This window comes from Archocentrus centrarchus, unplaced genomic scaffold (genome assembly GCF_007364275.1).
Source record: "Archocentrus centrarchus isolate MPI-CPG fArcCen1 unplaced genomic scaffold, fArcCen1 scaffold_50_ctg1, whole genome shotgun sequence".
Lineage (NCBI taxonomy): Eukaryota > Metazoa > Chordata > Actinopteri > Cichliformes > Cichlidae > Archocentrus > Archocentrus centrarchus.
In genome coordinates this window covers 82028-102565 of record NW_022060273.1, presented here as the reverse complement: position 1 = coordinate 102565, position 20538 = coordinate 82028, and the positions used below count along the sequence as shown (strand labels likewise).

Genomic DNA, 20538 nt, shown 5'->3' with positions numbered 1-20538 from the left:
CTGTATGGGGCTGAGACAAAGGGCTTTACAAAGCTAGAGAAGCCATCTGAAGAAAGGCTGGAAGATACATAACCAAGTTCTGACAGCTGGAGCGCTGTACTGGTTTTAGCAGCAACCTTTTGGGTCCAGCTGGATTTTAGTATCGATGCTGATTTGAACAGACTAAAAGGTGGATCTGTTCATGGACATGTTTAAAAGGCAGCTCCATGAGATGTTCTGGTAGATCCTGGCAGAATAAAAGTCTCACATGAGGTAAGCTGCGTATGGAGTTACCTAAATGTTTGTGTGGAAACCCAAAACTGAAAACCCATTATTTCTATTCATTCAATATTGACTTGAGTTACAAAATTGAGAACTAAAATATTCAAATGACATTAGTTGATATGTGAATTTTGTTGTGCTTGAATTCCATATTATGGCTTTTTTGTGGCTGGGTTGATGGACACTGATATCAGATATTTACTGGGTTTTTATACAATTTAAGACTTGTTAGGCTTCATATTATTTGGAACACTGTATTAGAGTGTTCCAAATAATATGAACGTTATTCATTTAGACAGCAATTCTAACTCCACGGGTAGTGTGACTACCATACGAGGAAAGCAGCCAGTATACAAACCTCCTCTTTGTGTTTTTAACAGTCTACTGCAGCTACATATGTTCATAAACACATGCATCGCCTCATCAGAATAATTTTTTCATTGGCTGTCACCATAGTCACCGCACAGCATTGACTGATGGTAATCTGACTCTGTCCCCTGTGGATTTAAAGCAGCTCCATTTATTCACAGGGCTAGAGGCCAGGCTGCAGTTTGTCAGTGCACTTACCTTCAGGTTTAATGAGTAACCTTCACTGACTGCTGCAGGGAGACAGTTTCCCACACTCACTTGCTGCAGTCCATGAACTAGGTCTGCCTTTAATTGCTGAATATGTTCAAACAGCATCTATGGTTGTAAGTTGATTTAAATTGTAAAAAGCCAAAGTGAGTAACTTATCAGCCAGTGAACCACAGGTTTTAAGGTTGTCATGTTTAATCTTTATTTAAACCCACCCTAGCTCAGTGCTTTCTAATCTCATTGTACATTCTGTATAATGACAAATATCTATTCTATTCTATTCTATTCTATTCTATTCTATTCTATTCTATTCTATTCTATTCTATTCTATCAGAATATGCAAGTTTTGTTCTTTTTAAAAAATTGCTCCCTGAAGTCTTTGTAGCCAGGGAACAAAGAAAGTAATTAACTCTGGTCACTTTTTTCCAGAAAAATACTTTTTCCTTGTCTCCAAAACATAACGTTAGTGTTGGGGTTGTCACCAATGACCGCTCAGACCTCACAGGGTTGAAGAGCCTACACATAAAGCAGGTGTTTCAGCCAAATATAGACCAACTTCCCTTTATTCCAAAAATCCTCAAAACAGCACAGAAACAGCACTGACTGAAGGTTACACATGGCCTCTGATAGTGACTTGTCTTGTTGGACCTCAGTGCAGCACTCAGTACTGCTAATCACATTTTACAGTGACCAAAATAAACCACTGGGATGAAGGATAAGCGTGTCTGACTGATGCAAATTTGTTCATATAAATGAGGAGTGTTTCACACACACAAACTTTAAGTCCTCTCCACACAGGAAGAGATTAACACCGATGTAGAGACCACAGAAAGTCAATGAGATTCAGCAACTTTAAGCAAAGATGGGTGAAATATCCTCTGGTGGTTGACATAATGATGTTATGGCCACTTTCCAGTCTCGTTTTCGCAAATTGCGCACCACTGAAACTGCGTTACTTAAAGTATCTAGTGACATTTTGATGGCAGCAGACTCTGGAGAGTTCTCTGCTTTTGATACCGTTGATCACAGTATGATGATAAACAGGCTTAGGGATCTGTTTGGGATCACTGGTGTTGTTTTAGAGTGGTTCATGTCATATTTATCTGAGAGATCTTTTACTGTTCATATGAAACAATAGTCTTGTCTTGTGGGGTACCTCAGGGATCTGTTTTGGGTCCAGTTCTCTTTTAACGTTATATATTCCCTCTTGGCCAAACTATAAGATATTACAATGATATTCATTATCATCTTTTATAAATTGGATGTCTTTATTGGATGTCACTGTAAATTTTAGATTTCATTTTAAAATTTTAGTTTTGAATTTTAGGGCCTTACATAACCAAACTCTCCAGTGTCTCTCTGACCTGCTGAAACCATATTCTTCATCCCGAGCTCTCAGATCATCAGGTCAAAGGTTACTGTTGGCCCCATACACTCGGTTCAAAACTCGTGGGGATTGGGCTTTTCAGGAAGTGCCACCAAGGTTGTGGAATTCTCTTCCATTGTCCTTAAGCTGTACAGACTCCACTGACTCAGCCGAAGTTGTTAATTAACTTGTTCTTTATGCTGTATTCTATTGCTTTATATTGTTATACTTTTATTTTTGTTTTTATTGTGAAGCACTTTGTGATTTTTATCTGATAAGTGCTATATAAATAAATTTTACTTACTTATATGACAGGGAAGTAAATACAGGTACATCAGAGGGTTACCTAGACAACCAGAGCCTGAAATATCTACTAGCAACCAACCATCAGCGACAAGGTGATGTGCCACAAGGGAACTGCTTCCTGTGTGAATGTGGTTTTAGTCACGGAGGTGCACAAAGATTTGTAGTAGGATCAATAATTTTGCCTTTATACATGCCTCCCTTTAGGCAGTATTAGAAAATACTTCCGTTGATCTATGAAGCCAAATGACACAAATCAGTTTAACTACAGACATGCCATAAATTCTATACTATTAAAAATTTTATTTTTTTTATCTTTACTTAAAGAAAAAGCATAAACACCTTTAGATTGCTTGGGAAACATTGTCATCCTGCCATTTTTTAAAAATTAAAATGTCAACATACTGGAATATGGAATGTTCAGTAAAAGCAAATGACCTCAGATGAAGAGGCAGTAATTGCATGAGTGTGCATAACAGAGTGCAGAATAGATTCAGTTGCTTTGTACTAGATGGAAACCAGAAATGTCTGTTGAGATGCTAAAATGTAACAAAATGTTCTCCTCAACCAGCAGAATGTCAAGTGGCTCTACATGCTTCACAAAGGTCATTAATATGTGCACAAATTTGTCATAAAACTATGTGTGTTTCACATCTTAATTGAAAGGTGAATAATAGTCTGTGCAAGTTACTTATTCGTTCGACTGTACGGCAGCTGTTTTCACAGTGGGACTGATTTATTCTTCCGGGTGTGATCCAGATTAACATCCAGAGATAAGATAAAGCAGTACTCTATGTTTACTGATAGCATGCATGTAAGTGTATGTGCAACGATCAAACAGAGCTCTGTGAGTGTGTGTGTGTGTGTGTGTGTGTGTGTGTGTGTGTGTGTGTGTGTGTGTGTGTGTGTGTGTGTGTGTGTGTGTGTGTGTGTGTGTGAGCCACTGACAGGATGCAGCACTGGATACTTGAGGATACTTGGACATTCCTGCTGTTTGTGTCATCACAATTGTGTGATTTATTTATTTTCTTCACTGGCAGTTTACTGGCAGGAAATCCCACATCTGTCATCTGTTTTTTGCTGCTAATATATGAACTATGTGTATTATTTCCATTACTTTTAGAGGACTGAAGCAGTCACTCTTTGTCACCCTGGCTATGGTGCTCAGAAAAACTTGGGGTTGTTCCTCTTTTCCTCTATGTGACTAGCAGTAAGATGTCTTAGCTTTGCAGATGTAACTCTGGACCTGATAAAAACACTGGCTGCTAGAGTAAAGTGTGTATTCCCATTGGCTGGCAGTGGCTCCTGGAGGTTGCTGGTTGTCGCTGAGTGAAATCAGTTGTAAAGAAGGTGCTGCACCAAAAACCTCCTTGTGAATCCAGATTGCCACAGTTTGCCTGTAGTTTTCCATGTTTGTTCTACAAATACTTGCTAACTACTAGCCAAGTGATAGTAATACTTGAAAAAGTGGATTGCACCTTCAAAATAATAGTGAACAAAAAAATGTTTCATAAAGTGCAACTTTTACTTGGAAGGCAAACTGTTTGCATTTCCAGTTTGTGTCACACTTTTCACAGGGTGCATCCCAAAAGTCCCTCCTATCTCCTTTTCCTAACCTGTTTTCCCCAGGACGTAGCATTGATAAGCACTTAGGAAACGAGGAGAGCGGTGCGTGAATCTGAACGACCTTCCACATGTCTCCTTAATATATGATGCTGGATGTCCGCCGTGTTGAAACTACAGTACCTCTTCATTACAAAGGTTGGAATTTTAAAGAAAAAAGAACATTTATGGTCAGATTTACTAACATCTGCAGCAGCACAAAGCCTTCATTTGGTGTTAAAAAGCTGCTGGATTTACTAAAGTGGCCCAGTGTCAGTGTTGTGACTGAAGGTTGTGAATTTTGTGGCCGGCCTTAAACCATATGTGTTTGTAAAAGTTTCCCTTTCAGGAGAAAAAAATTTAAATGAGTCACACAAACACGGTGGTGCAGTGGCAGCACGGTGGCACAGTGGTTAGCACTGCTGCCTCACAGTTAGAATACCATCTGGGTTCGATTCTACCTTGGCCCAGGCCTCCCTCTCTGTGTGGAGTTGCATGTTCTGCCCATGCTTGCGTGGGTTTCCTCCCACATTCCAAAGACATGCACTTACTGGGGTTAGGTTAATTAGCTACTCTAAATTGCCCACAGGTGTGAATATGAGTGTGAAAGGTTGTTTGTCTCCCTGTGACAGGCTGGCGACCTGTACAGGGTGTACCCTGCCTCTCGCCCTATGACAGCTGGGATAGGCTCCAGCGACCCTGAACAGGATAAGCGGAAGTGGATGGATGGATGGACACAAATATGAATTACAAAGTCTGTGGAACACAATTTACTGCAAATTGGATGAAATTGAATGCTGATGTGTTTGTGATAGCTGCTACTAGGAGTGTTTATTTTAGGAGGGGGAGATGTAATTGTACTGTATAATGGGACCTTTGCGTGGATGACTCAAAGTTGTGAGTGCAGTGCCAAAGCTCTCAGTCCACAAACTCTTCACTTGGTTCTCACGCTGAGCCCCACTTATTGCTCCTCAATAACACAGGTATTTCCATAAAAACTTTAAGGGTTTTCATGGAAACATCGCAGTTATGAAAGTGTAATTTCAGATTGTTTTAATTTGCAGAAATTAACTCAGCTGAGTCGTCTTTTTCTCAGCTGTGGGCAAACAGTGAGCGAATCACTGTTAAATCTGTAACAAGGTAAAGTCTGTGAAGATCCGCCTATTAATGAATCAGTGTTAGTGTGTTAGATTAATGCCTATAATGATTGTAGCGTATAAATGTATGTTTCCCATCGCCTCCTAGACAAGTGGACCAATCTTTTTTTTTTTTTTTCATTTTTGGCCACAGCAGCTTTTTGTGACAGTGGAGAGAGACAGGAAATGGGGGAAAGATAGAGGGGAAGACACGGGGGCAAATCGGCACCGGGCTGGGACTCGAACCCACGCCGCCCGCACCGCAACGTGGTGTGTGTATGTGGTCGCCAACTTCACCACTAAGCCACCCAGGCGCCCAAGTGGACCAATCTTGATGAAATTTTGCATAACCATTGCACAGGGCACTAAATGGCATATGCAAATATCTTACAAATCCCACACCTCTTCTTATGCAGTGCTGCAAGACACAGAGCAGCTCCTTCTGAGCTTCTCTGTACTTCGCCATCAACACTGTCAAAGCAAACAGCGCATCTGTAGAGCTGTTTCTTGGCATGAAGCGATACTGATTTTTATCAATCTCTAGTTACTACAGCTCCACACATTACCTTTGTTCTTGAAAACTGCATCAATACCACACCAGTACACTTCTTCTACAATCCTTAAGCATCTTCTGACCTTCCAAGATCATATTAGACACATTTATATCATATGACACCATCTTGCAGTCTCCTATCTCTTTTATGTCAGTTTATAATTAGTGAGATAAATTAGTCTGGATCAAAGTTGTGGAACAGTACATCATCAGACTGGCACTGCCATCCAAACATGTGCTAATGTGGCTAAAAGTGAGTCCTTCTTGAGATGCATACAGTAGTTCACCTCTGATTCACTGGAAGTGAATTGTGGATTGGGTCCATCCATCCATCATTATCCATCATTATCCATCATTATCCATTTTTTCCATTTCTTATTCTGGAACAAACAGGTTTAGCTCCTCTTCCTTGAAGCTGACCTTCTGATAACCTGCCCCTGTGAAACACAAGGTTTGAACAGTCATACTGTGTGTCTAAGATGATCATGGTGAAAATATCTGCTTTGATTTACAACATAAAGAGCCAAGAGTAGAAAAAGTATCTGAAAAGAAATTTTTAGAGCAGTCTGAAGGCCGAACCACTCTAACAATATTGTAATAGTAATACATAATAGGGCCAATAACAACAAAAAAACCCAACTTATTTTACATTTTTATGTTTGTCCCTGGCTCTAGAGTCCTAAAGTCCATCTGAGTGCTACAGTCCAGGGGTTAAGTGGAAAGAGGAAAACTTTATGTAGGCATCCTTTACATCCTTTTTTAAAACTGATATAATTTCATCTTATGTGACTGAAACGAGGAACAGTGAGTGAAACTAACCAGACTGAGAAAGCTATGTACTTAATGATCAAACAGGACATGTGAGTGTGTATGAACACACCCATCTGCTCATGCCTTCCTGCCAGCTGTCTGATCCCAAAGTCAGTGTAACATCTGTCTGCAGCAGCAGCACACCTGCCTGGTCCCATCTGAATTACAGGCAAAATTTCTGTGGTGCTTTTACATCAAATACATCTGACTGTTAGAAACTGATTTGACCTAAATGACCTATTGCTTTTTTATGGGATATTGTATAGTCTTTATCTTACAATATAAACCCTTGAGGCAACTGTTTGTTGTGATTTGGTGCTATATAAATAAAATCGAATTGAAGTAAATTGAATTGATCAAGATATTGATTTATTCTGCCTTACAGAAACCTGGTTACAGCAGGATGAATATGTTTAAATGAATCAACACCCCCGAGTCACAGTAACTGTCAAAATGCTCGAAGCACAGGTCAGGAGGAGGAGTAGCAGCAATCTTCATTCCAGCTTATTAATTAATCAAAGACCCAGACAAAGTTTTGATTATTTTGAAAGCCTGACTCTTAGTCTTGTCCATCCTAATTGGGAAACTCAAAAACCTGTTTTATTTGTTATCTATCGTCCACCTGGTCCTTACTCAGAGTTTCTGTCTGATTTCTCAGACTTTTTATCTGATTTAGTGCTCAGTTCAGATAAAATCATTATAGTGGGTGATTTTAACATCCATGTAGATGCTGAGAATGACAGCCTCAACACTGCATTTAATCTATTATTAGATTCAATTGGCTTCTCTCAAAATGTAAAGGAGCCCACCCACCACTTTAATCATACTCTGGATCTTGTCCTAACATATGGCATAGAAACTGAAGACTTAACAGTATTCCCTGAAAGCCCCCTCCTGTCTGATCATTTCTTAGTAACATTTACATTTACTTTAATGGATTACACAGCAGTGGGGAATAAGTTTTATTACAGTAGAAGTCTTTCTGAAAGTGCTGTAACTAAGTTTAAGGATCTAATTCCTTCATTGTTATGCTCTTCAGTGCCAACACAGTGCAGAGCAGCTACCTAAACTCTGCTCCCGGTGAGGTCGATTATCTTGTCAATAGTTTTACATCCTCACCGCGTATAACTTTGGATACTGTGGCTCCTCTGAAAAGGAAAGCTTCAAATCAGAAGTGCCTGACTCCGTGGTATAATTCACAAACGCACAGCTTAAAGCAGATAACCTGAAAGCTGGAGAGGGAATGGCATCTCACTAAATTAGAAGATGCTCATTTAGCCTGGAAAAAGAGTTTGTTGCTCTATAAAAAAAAGCCCTCCGTAAAGCTAGGACATCTTACTACTCATCATTATTGAAGAAAATAAGAACAACCCCAGGTTTGTTTTCAGCACTGTAGCCAGGCTGACAAAGAGTCAGAGCTCTGTAGAGCCGAGTATTCCTTTCACTTTGACTAGTAGTGACTTCATGGATTTCTTTACAAATAAAATTTTAGACATTAGAGAAAAAATGATTCATAACTATCTCAAAGATTTATCTTCATGTTCGGCTGCTTTCAGCACTGCTGGTATTTGTTTAGACTCTTTTGCTCCAGTTGATCTTTCAGAGTTAACTTCAATAGTTACTTCCTCCAAACCAGCAACATGTTTATTAGATCCCATTCCTACTAGACTGTTCAAAGAAGTCTTTCCAATTATTGATGCTTCAATCTTAAAAATGATCAATCTGTCTTTATTAGTTGGCTATGTACAACAGGCCTTCAAGGTGGCTGTAATTAAACCGCTACTTAAAAAGCCATCACTGACCCAGCTGTCTTAGCTAATTATAGGCCAATCTCCAACCTTCCTTTTCTCTCAAAGACTCTTGAAAGAGTAGTTGTAAAACAGCTAAGAACCCCTCATGCAAGAGGCGCCCAGAGGCATCCTAGTCAGATGCCCCAACTACCTCATCTGGCTTCTTTTGTTTTGGAGGCAGCAGCTCTACTCTGAGCCCCTCCCTACTGGCTGTGCTCCTCAGCCTATCTCTAAGGGAGAGGCCAGCCACCCTTCAGAGAAAGCTCATTTCTCGTTCTTTCGGTCACTACCCAAAGCTCGTGACCACAGGTGAGGGTAGGGACGTAGATCGACTGATAAATCGACAGCTTCACTTTCACACTCAGCTCCCTGTTTACCACGACAGACTGGTGAAGCGTCCACATCACTGCAGATGCAGCCCCGATCCATCTGTCAATCTCCTGCTTCCTTCTCCCATCATACGTGAACAAGACCCCGAACAAGACTCCTTCACCTGGAGCAGCAACTCATTCCTGAGCCAGACTGGGCACTCCACCCTTTGTTTGATAGCACTGGTCAACAAAAAAAAACTTTTTGTCTGCTACCTGAGGAAAAACAACTGATTTTTACTCATTTGAGTATGGTGATTCCAAATATGCAAACAGAATTTCTCTAATTTCTCTAACTATGCCAATAAATGCCAATCGCCAAACTCAACGTCATTGATTTTATTCACGGGGTGCCAGGATAGCTCAGGGTGTGAACAGGTGACCATGTATGCTACTTGGCTGTGTGGCGGGCGCAGGTTCGAGTCCTGGCCTGTTGCCATATGCCCCATGTCTCCTCCATTTCTCCTCCCCGCTTTCCTGTCTATCTCCACTGGAAAACTATCAAAAAAGGCAAAAGAAACTTTAAAATAGACCCAGATACCAAAATCAATCATATGAGGAATCTCAAGCTAATACTGTCCACAGTTAGTAAATGGACTAGTTCTTATATAGTGCTTTTCTACTCTATCTGAGCACTCAAAGCACTTACACAACCTGTTTACATTTACCCCATTCACACCCATTCATACAAGCACTTCCATGACAGTTCAAAAGTGTGACAAACACTTGCTCTTGTGCTTCATGGAAGTTTCATGCTGTAGAAACCAGCAGTAGTCGCCATCATGATTGTGTTATAGTGCCCCTGGTACCTGATCTCCATCTCAGAGATATCTTGATGGAACCTTTCTCCATGCTCATCGCTCACATCACCCAAACTGGGCGGAAAGAAGTCAAGATGAGAGTGAAGGAAGTGAATCTTAGGTAACATTCTGCAACCCATGTTTGAAAGATACGAGCATCTCATCAACTAGATCTTCATAGTTTGTGGATTTGTGGTTGCTCAAGAAATTCTGCCCCACCTGAACAAATGATTCCCATGCTCTTAGTTCAAGGGTCTGAGCTTAGAGGGAAAGTCGTTGTCTCTAATAAGCTCACGGACTTGGGGTCCCTCAAAGATCCAGCTTTAAGTTTGGCATCACTTTGGACTGCCCCAGAAACACTATTCCATCACATGATGTAGCACTAAAACTTTGTTTCTATCTACTAACAGATCAAAGCAGTCATTAGCATTGTTGATTCCCAATATTGGCAGATAAACTTTAATTGATTGAATTTCAATGACCACATTTGGATTCAGCACCCCAAATCACCCAAATTATTGCTAAATTCTGTTCTAGTTCAAAATTAGAAAATCTTAGCACACTCTACGTTTGTGTGAGAAGCACCAGCACAGCAATACATTAGCTAAATATTGACATGTGCATAACTCAAGAACCTGACGTGCTAGAGAAATTCTGATCATAGATTTGGATTTAGCATACCCGAAATGCCTTATATCAGGTATTTTTCTCCAGGTAGCAAAATCATTGTTGACGAGTGTAATCTGAAATATGACATTGAGACCATATTTCAGATTATCAAACAAATTTTAATATTAGACAAAAATAACCCAAGCATGTCTGTTTTTTAAATGATGATTTAATTTATTAAGGGAATAAAGCTATCCCAAACTTCCTGGCACTGTCTGAGGCTGCTTTGCTGCTTCAGAAACTGGACGACTTGCTATAATTGATGGAACCGTGAATTCTGGTCTCTTCCACAAATAGACGATCAGTTCATGCCCCGAAGCTCAGTGCATTCGGGTCATGCAGCAGGACAATGATCTAAAACACACCAGCAAGTAAAATATTCTGCAAAGAAGCGTGGTCCAAAATCCATCACAGTGATGTGAAAGACTCACTGCCAGTTATCACAAACACCTGATTAAAGTTCTTCGGGTGGCACAACTAGTTATTAAGTTTAAAGGGCAATTACTTTCTCACATAGTGCCAGGTAGTTTGGGATATCTTTTACAATCATCATTTAAAAAATGCATTTTGAAATTATTTGGGTAATCTTTGTCTAATATTAAAATTTGTTTGATGATTTGAGACATACAAATGTGAGAAATGCAAAAAAAACCTCTAGGAAATCAGGAAGTGGACGAATAATTTTTCACAGCACTGCACACTTCTATTCAATTCAGTTTTATTTATATAGCACCAATTCACAACAAACAGTCACCTCAAGGCGCTTTATATTGTATGGTAAACTCTACCATATTAGATAGAAACCCCAACAATCACACGACCCCCTATGACCTAGAACTTGGTGCCAGTGGGAAGGAAAATCTCCCTTTTAACAGGAAGAAACCTCCAGCAGAACCAGGCTCTGGGAGGGGGGGTCATCTGCTGAGATTGACTGGTTGGGTGGTGAGGAGAGAGAGGAGAGAGACAGGACACTGTGGAAGACAGCCAGAAATAACGAATGATTAAATACAGAGTAGGGTATAAACACACAGAGAATGAAAAGAGATAATTGAAGAAGAAATGCCACCACCAGCAGCTTAGCTTTAACAGAAAGGAAAGTTTTAAGCCTAATCTGAAAAGTAGAGAAGGTGTCTTGCAAATCCAAACTGGGAGCTGGTTTCATGGAAGAGGGGCCTGAAGGCTGAAGGCTCTGCATCCCATTACGGGGTGCCTGTAGCTCAGGAGGAAGAGCAGGTCACTTACTAATCAGAAGATTGGTGGTCTGATCCCTGGCTGCTCCAGTCTAAATTTAATCATTCCAAAGTATCCTTGGGCAAGATACTGAACCCTGAGTTGCTCTCCGATGCAACCATCAGAGTATGAATGTGTGTGAATGGGTGAATGAGGCATGTTGTGTAAAGAGCTTTGAGTGCTCAAAGTATAAAAGCGCTATAGAAGCTAGAAAATTGCTGTATGGGAGAAATGTGGTTGCATAGATCAGAAACAGCCTGTTAGCTCTCTTGTTCTTTGACCACAGTAAATACTTTTTCTGACTCAGTCCTTAGTTTCAAATTAACTGAATAAAACATGAAAGGAGTCAGGGGGTTATCCAGGGTCTCACTGGTTATCAACTCAGCATTCACAAGTGGCAAAAATCATTTTAAGCTACAAAGTAGCTTTTTTATTTTTTATCAGCTCAAATGGGCAGTGGCATGGTTTGTATGACAGCAAATGAAAACTAAAATGCATCTTGTATGAGAGGAGACGGTAAAAGAGTGGTTTGGAGTTGAAGGTGTAACTAAAAATGTGCTGTGCTATTTGAATGTATGAAATAACTTGATAGACAAGTTTTCTTGTCAAACATAGAGACATGTAAGTCAAACTTACATTGCATGAATTCATGGTATTTAGGAGCAAATGTATGATGTTGTTGCTGCTTTCTGGTTATTCCTCCTAAAGTGTACAAGTTTAAGCAGGTAGTCATGTTAAGACTAGGACCGGTGCAATCACTGGAAGATTCTGATGTGACTCTCTTTCTCTCGCTCTGTGTGTGTGTGTGTGTGTGTGTGTGTGTGTGTGTGTGTGTGTGTGTGTGTGTGTGTGTGTGTGTGTGTGTGTGTGTGTGTGTGTGTGTGTGTGTGTGTGTGTGTGTGTAAGGTCACATGGCAGTCCGCCACTCCTCCAGGCTGCTGTATTTACTAAAAAGAGGAGGAGGAGGTGGTGATAGTGTATACAGCTCCAGCATGGGAGTCTCAGCCAGTAGCAGTCTGCAGCACTGAGCTGCAGTTAGTTATCTCAGTGAAAGGAACTGATCTTTAACCTGGATGGTTGCTCATACATGGCTCTTTGACGGTAAGATCTGACAGATTTTGTACTTTTCTGCTATAAATGTGGTGGCAGCGGAACAAGACTTAAACGCTCATGAGAGGAATGAACAAAATGACAATTAAATGTTCTATAGAGCAGCTCTGGCTGTACTCCGTATGATTTCGGCTTTCACGGTGCTGTAATCCAGGGCTTTCAACGGTGCTGCACTGTCTGTGTATGCAGAGGTACACTATATCTTTCATTTTAGTGTCTGTGAGAATACACCTCTGAACAGTGCATGTCCCTGGACTATGCATGAGCACACAATGATGCAGCCACAAGCCAAAGGCAGAGGCACAGTAACCCACTGTGGATGCAGAAAAAGCACATGTCATGCTAAAGGGTACCACTGACTGAAACATGTGCAGCCGAGCTGTGAAAACAGGAGCAAGAAAACACAAGAGCAACTGATGCATAAGTCATTAATGTTTGGCACATGCAGCATGATGTCCACAAAGACATGCTGAAAGATTCAGAATGATCTGTTTGTGAGTTACACTGTCAGCAGCAGCAGGAAGCATTAAGACCCACTGCCTGCATTGCAGAGATGTACCATTTTTATGCATTTATTGAACCCTTTGACCCTAAATCACTGAGTCACTTCCAACACTGAGCACAGTTGAAATTAAGTCAAGACCAACAGTGTCCCCTCCCAATGCTAAAAAAGTGAGCTGTATGATTAAAAGGGTAGCATGTTTATTCCAATGTGTGATAAAGACAGGCAATAACAGCTGTTGTTGTTATGAAGTTATGAAATATTGTCTGCTGACTGAGTTTGCATGAGTTTCCCTCTTGGGGCTCTGGTTTCCTCCCACGCTCCAAAGACATGCATGGTTTGGACACCAAATTAGCCTGAAGTGTGAATGTTGAAGGCTGAACGTCTGTGTTAGACCTGCCTTGGGGACCTCGAGCAGGGTGAAGTATCTGCAGGTCTAGACTGAAATTATTCTTAAAGAAAACTCCCTACAAACACATTCTGTGCTGCACATGGATACCAACACCACCGGAATTTCCGGAAGACCGTCACATTTAATCTCTTCAGTAGGAAAGACAAAGAAGCAAAACTAACTGCTGCTGTATAAAATTTCAACATGTCACTTTAATGGACATACTGTAGTCCAAAAGACCTCATAGTACCATATCACCCCAACAGAGCACTTCTCTCTCAGACTGCTGGCTTACTTGTGGTTCCTAGGATACTTAAGAGTAGAATGGGAGGCAGAGCCTTCAGCTTTCAGGCCCCTCTTCTGTGGAACCAGCTCCCAGCTTGGATTCAGGAGACAGACACCCTCTCTATTTTTAAGATTAGGCTTAAAACTTTCCCCTTTTGTAGAGTTTATAGTTAGGGCTGGATGAGGTGACCTGGACCTTCCCTTAGTTATTCTGCTATAGGCCTAAGCTGCTGAGTGTTTCTTTTCATTCACCTCTTTTCACTCTGTTTATACCCCACTCTGCATTTAATCATTAGTTATTATTAACCTCTGTCTCTCTTCCACAGCATGTCTTTTGTCCTGGCTCTCTCCCCTCAGCCCCCCCCCAGATGACTGCCCCTCCCTGAGCCTGGTTCTGCTGGAGGTTCCTTCCTGTTAAAAGGGAGTTTTTCCTTCTCACTGTCACCAAGTGCTGCTCATAGGGGGTCACTTTGACTTTTGGGTTTTCTCTGTAATCATTGTAGGGTCTTTACCATGCAATATAATGCACCTTGAGGCAATTGTTTGTTGTGATTTGGCGCTATATAAATAAAACTGAATTGACCATAAAACCTGCTAACATTGATTTTCAAGCCATTTCTTGTGTAATTTAGCATACTTCAGCCTTTTCTCCCTGGTTCTGTTTTTTAAGAATGTTTGCTGACAGCCACTCTTCTCCTGAGAGCATTTTTAATAAGGCTGATGTAAAGTGAATTTTTCCTTTATGTTGAAACATTTTTAACATGTTCAGATTCACTTCTACTCTTTGCATGGACTTTGTAATTGTGCCACATGAAATTTTTCATCCAAGATGAGAAGCACTGGGTCTGCTGTAGAGATAAGAGTAAAGCAAATGCTCCTTCATTAAGCCACTTAACCTACTAAGGTCTAAGTCATAATTGATGACCCTTAGCCTAATTTTTACCCTGTGCTATCAGAATATGACATTTTTATTTCCTTTTTAATAATTTTTCTTCCAAGTCTTGACAATTAGTGAACAGAGAAAGCAATAATTCTAATTGACACACATCACAGTCTGTTTACATATTTTCCCCCAAAAGTACTTTGGTATGTCTCCAAAACAGGGTTAGGTTTGGGGCCAGGGTTGGGATCATTACTTAGACTTCATAGGGTTCATGGTTCAGCAAACCTCTTAGGAGAGCTATTTGTGACATGTCCAATCAGAAGGAGACTTTTATGTCTCTTGAATAGCTCCCTCTTGCCACTGCCACCCTCTTGCCGCTGTCTACAGCTCTTCCGGCTGAGTACCATGGCATTCCCAAATCAGCTAAAGACATAATCTGCCTCAAAACCTTATGAACCACAACTGGCACTTTTTGTGGCAGAGCAGGGCTCCACTCTGAGCCCAGCCCAGACATCCCTTGGAGGAAGCCCAGTTCCACCATTTGTATCTGCTCTTTTATTCTTTTTGTTACTACCCACAGTTCATGGTCCTGGGTGAGTATAGGAACATAGATTCTACATAGACCTGTTCACAATGACTGGCACTGCATACCAATCTGTCAGTCATCCACACTACTCTTCCCCTGTCATGTACAAGACCCAAAGATACCTCCACCATTTGGGGCACCAATTCCTCCTCCAAACTGTTCTAAGTTAATGCGGAGATTCAATACTGAAAACACAAAGAGGAGGGAAGTACAAAGACAGAACAGAGAAACTATTGAGACTCTGCCCAAAAAAGCTGTAAGAACTCAGTGGCTTAGAGAGCAACTATAATCATCGTGGGGCAACACGGTGGTTTTCACTGTTGCCTCACAGCAAGAAGGTCCCTGTTTGAATTTACTGGCCATCTGAGGCTTTTCTGAGAGGTGTTTACATGTTGTTTGTGTGAGCTTTCTCTGGGTTCTCCAGCTTCCTCCCACAGTTGAACAACATGTAATTAGTAGGTTAGGTTAAATGGTGATTCTAGATTGCCCATAAGTGTGAATGGTTGTCTGTCTCTTTGTGTTAGCTATGCGACAGACTGGCGACCTGTCCAGGGTGTAGCCTGCTTCTCACCCTATGGCTGCTGGGATAGGCTCTAGACTCCCTCCAATGGTGAAGTAGATAAGTGGAAGAAAATGAATGAATGGATGGATGGAATGGATGGTGGATGGATGGATGGATATGATGATGATGGATGGATGGATGGATGATGGATGATATGAAATTTTGTTCATTTTAATGGGCACACTAACTTTAGTTAACATTAACCAGGAAATGGCAACTCAGGACAAATTTGATTGTGAAAACCAACAATTCACAAATCAAATGCACTGATAATGTTGACCCATAGATTGGACACAGACATTGGGTTCCTAATGGATTGGCCCTCTAATGTCTAAAACGTGTACATCTAGATTTCAGTATTATATTATTAAACTAGAAGGCCAAAATGCATTTGCTTCCACTTTCAACATCAAACAACATCTAATATGCTTTATTTTGAGGTACATGAACTCTCTAATTGCTGGGGCTCATCAGAAGTTGCGCTACATTAGAAACACTGTGACTTGCCACAAACGAGCAACTCTGACCTTCATGGTTCCTTTAGAAACAAATCTTCTCTGAGTTTTGTTTTATTATTGTTCAGTAGTTGAGCTTGTTTTGCATTTCATATTATCTTTTGCATACATGTTTTGTTTAGGGTTTTTTTTTATTACTGTGGGTTTGTGTGTGTGTGTGCTCCTGATGAAGCATGTGCAGATATGTGTCTTGCACACTGTATTTTTATGTCATCAATTTCTTCCTAATAAAAATATTAAACAGAGAAACAAATCTATTTATGTCACCTGGCTAAACAGGGATTTATATGGATGTAACCAGGAGATTCACCAAAGCTGTGTCAGCAAACAGACAAATGCTGTGCAAGCACCAGAAAAGCCAGGAAAGATGAATAATATAGCGTCCATATTATCCAGCCTACTCGGGCAGACCAGTACACATTATACTGTATTTGAATAATCTGGCAGGGATGATCCAGAACAACCATTCACAGACCATTCACTGAAAACATGAGTACATTTGTACATCTTTGCATGTACTGCTTTACTGCATATACAGTGGGGTCTAAAAGTGTGACATAGCATGGAAGACCTGCCATATGTACCCAGAAATCATGAGAAAGTTTGAAGATTTGGAAACATGGGTTAAAACATGCAAAATTAATTTATAAATAATAATTTAATTTCAACCATTTCTTGGTTAGCTAAATAGTTAAAGCAAGTGTATGCCATGTTAACTGCTTTGTAGAAAAGATTTTAAGCACAGAGGTTTTATCACTGACAGTTTCTTTTGGCCTGTGAGATACTGGGCTACAACTTTTAATCTTCAAATTCAGATGTTTTCAGTTTCATTGCCACAGGTTTAAAAAAAAACAAGCACCTAGCAGCTCAGCCATGCAGTGACAGATCTGTAAAGTTACAGAGTGGGAGTGATGAGTGGCTGCTCTGTGTTCCATGGTTTCACGCTCAGATCCACCCCACGCTTGTCACGTACGATTTCAAAAAGCTAAGATAGCAATAACTCAAGGCTTTAAAAACAGGGCTGAGATGTTGGTGTGGCTACATCTTTATTTTATATCCTTGCTGAGGACAGCCAGATTTCAAACCAAAACATGAAATAGTCACAGAAGGCTAAATAAAAGCTGTGTATTTAATTGTTCATGCTCATGGACATGAATTTTCCTGTTCACAAAGAAATTGTAGAAACAAAAGCCTGATATGGCACCTTTACAGAAGTCTCTTTGCCAGAGCTCAGTTTTCCACAACAAGACTAAAGCTCTGACATTTGATGAATAAAGCACACTTTGATTTGTTGAGATGCTGGGCTACTTGGAAAATCAGTATCACAAGCAGCCAACTACGTCATTCAGCCAGCTGAATAAGGATTAGCAGTGCATCATGGGAGCTGGGGCCTCTAGTGGTTTTGACTTTGTTAATGGCTAAGCATGTAACTGTCTGTCATCTCCTTGGTGGAACAAAAAAAAGACGTCCCCTGCCAACATCTAATTTATACAGAGGCTTGCGTCACCATCAGCATTCAGTGTGTTTGTGTTTGTCTGTGTGAGTGTGCGCAGATGACTGCAGGTGACTCATTGGTGATTTTAGTACCAGCATTCCCAAAAACAAAGGAGAATAATAATGCTGTGATTTATAGCTGTAAAGTCAAAGGTACTGTAAACTACCATAATACATTAATTTTCATAATCAGAAGGGAAGCTCCAGATTTGAACTATTTTACTCTTGTGAATACCTTTCACCTTGTTAAACAGAAGACCCGAAGTTAGTTCCATAAGTATTTGTGCAATTACATAATTTTTGCCACTGAATACCTCCAAAGTGGATATTAAATTAAATAATCAAGATATGATTGACAGTCAAGAAGTGCAGACTGTCGGTTTTTCAGGGGTTTAACTAAAGTATTGTATTAACAGCATTTTTATATAACTCCTAAACAGGTAATCCTCTGGGGTCTAAATCATTATCAAACCATAACCTTGATCCCAGGTGCCACCCCTTTTGATTGTCTACTTTTTTTTTTATTAGGGTTAGGGTAGAGTTGGGGCTAGGGTTACCACCTATGACAACTTACTTTAGACAGTTAAATAGGTGGACAGTCACCATCATACTGCACTTTTCTCTTTTATTGTGTAGTCCAGCATTAACAATGAAAACAATCATTTCAAATCTATGTACCCTGATGTGTGTATGAGGCTCGTGTTGCTCTTGGTGACACATGCTGCATGTGTATAAAGCTGCGCTGGTAATAGTCTGTTACACCCTCCAAGAATTATCTTCAAGCTCTGGACTTTCCTCAGTTTTGTTAATCTCTGTTGCCTCTTCCAACTCATTTCTTTCACTTGGCGGCCTGTAAATGCATTGGTTTGTGTCATTCTCAATCATGCCTGCAGCAGGTTACATTCTAAATGGGAAAACTCATACTGCACACTTCTTGTCCAGCGCCAAACACTAGACAAACACAAACACACTGGAGCATTTAGCAGCTAAAGAGCCAGGGGGCATTTTCACAAACCTTCTAAGAATCCTTTAAGAGAGCTCATGACATATACTGGGCCAGCCCTCGGGTCGACTTCAACCACTGACATGCTCAAAATAACTCACCTAGAAGTTGTTTGGAGTTTGTCCAGCAGGCATCCTCAGATGTCCAGACCATGTCAACTGACTCAGACACCTTCAAAAAAGCTCATTACCTATTGCTTGCTTTGGTCACTACACAGAGTTCATGGTTTTTATTTGTCACATACATATACATGCAGTGAGATTCATTCTCTGCATTTAACCCATCACACACATGGAGTATGTAGTACACACAGCACAGCAGGGGGCAGCCAAGGGGCACCCGGGGAGCAACCTGGGGGGGTGGGCTTGCTCAGCGACCCACAGTGATGCCAGCCTGAGGATTTGAACCAGGGTCCTCTCAGTGATGAACCCTCTTCTTCTCCCCTAGGCCACCACTCCCCATGGTTGTAGGTGAGAGTAAGAATGTCGATCAACCAGAAAAGTGCCAACTTTGCCTTCTCACTCTCCTCACCACAACCACAACCAAAAATCTATAAATGTGGGAATTCAAGTTGATGGAACCCATACAGAGCTAAAAATCTACCTAGATAGAGCATCTGCTGTTAGATGCAGGCAGTGTCCAAAGTATGTGGTACAACCAATTTGGCAAGTAATCATACTTTGTATAATACACGGTAATAAAGTGCTTTGAGTACTCAAGTAGAGAGTTAGAACATACAAAGAGCTGAAGTGAAGTGAGTTTTAAAACAATGAACAGGATTCACAGCAGCCACTGTCTGATCTTCTCCTGCTATATTTTTGGATTGTTGGTGTTTTTTGCACTTTTTACATACTGCTGGATGAGGAGAAGGAGCATGTTTGTGTAGGCTGAAGCCCTTCTTTGTAGGCTCTCCTATGCTAATGGACACAATCGCAGTACCATAAAACAAAAATGAACCCCAGCTCTGTTCAGAACACTGCAATATTTTTGCAATCACAGCAGTCCTTGCTTATTTCATCAGTAAGACAATGCCAAACCCCAATCTGCACCTACTCCAACTTTGGTGTTTTGCTAAACTGGCCTGCCTGCAGTTGATAGCTGTAACCCAGTGAAAACATCTGGGGCACTACGATCAAAGGCCCTGAAATCTTATATCCGTCAGCTGTTCTGTGTATTGTTTGCTGTCGCTCTGTTCCTGGTAGTCATCTGCCCAGATGTCTCCGCTTTGATCACCTACGATCGGCAGACACTTCTAAACCTCCAGTTTGTTTTGGTACCAGCATATACTGTAAAGAAAAACTCAACGATTTTTCCTCCACACCTATCGGATGTACCTGAGAATTTGCGCCGGCTGCCCAGTGCTCCGGTCCCCAACAAACGCCAGAGGAGACGCGGAAAGCGGGAGGTATCGCGGTGCGGGTCAAAACTTACCTGAGACTCCTAGGTTTGTCTGTTCATTACCCCCTGGATGGTGGTCTTTGCCGCCTCAAGGCTGTTGGGCTGCCTGTGGATTTCGGGCGTCGCTGGATCAGGCCGATTGTCCCACCTGTCATCCTGGAGACTCGGCGTCCCTCGTCCTGGCGCAGGATGCGGGATCGTGGAGGCGGCGTAAACCATGCTAACCTTCGCCTGTTGAAGCGGGCCCGGCCCTCAGCTAACAAGGATCTGGACATCCGAATGGCCCTACTAAATGCTTAGATCGTTAGCCAACAAAACTTTCCTTCTCAATGACTTTTTCATCGC

At 41.1% G+C, this 20538-nt stretch overlaps 1 protein-coding gene across 1 annotated transcript in view; it reads left to right on the top strand.

Annotated features, from left to right (window-relative positions):
- The window catches only part of LOC115777337 (ras guanyl-releasing protein 3-like), a 59343-nt gene continuing 38805 nt past the window's right edge, over positions 1-20538 (top strand). The window contains exon 1 of the mRNA XM_030725214.1: positions 1-252. The gene's annotated coding sequence lies outside the window, so the exon portion shown is untranslated. The remainder of the gene's footprint in view (positions 253-20538) is intronic.